Below are 309 nucleotides of genomic sequence, written 5' to 3' on the forward strand. Positions count from 1 at the left end.
CTGTGGAATTTTATTTCCTGCAAGTGACATGGGCAGAAGTTGTGAATTACTCGAATACACCGACTCCAATTGGTGCAGAGATAAGGATGATCGGAAATCAACGGCCGGTTATGTTTTTATGTTCGGAGGGGCACCAATCTCTTAGTGTTCTAAAAAGGAGCCGGTGGTTGCTCTCTATTCTTGCGAGGCAGAGTATATTGCAGCTTCATTATGTGCATGCCAAGCGGTGTGGCTAGTGAACTTGCTGCGTGAGCTGGACAGCAACACGAGAGGAGCCGTTTTGCTGTTGATGGATAATGTTTCAGCCAT

The sequence above is a fragment of the Cicer arietinum genome, chromosome 3, assembly GCF_000331145.2.
Source record: "Cicer arietinum cultivar CDC Frontier isolate Library 1 chromosome 3, Cicar.CDCFrontier_v2.0, whole genome shotgun sequence".
In the NCBI taxonomy this organism is placed as follows: Eukaryota; Viridiplantae; Streptophyta; class Magnoliopsida; order Fabales; family Fabaceae; genus Cicer; species Cicer arietinum.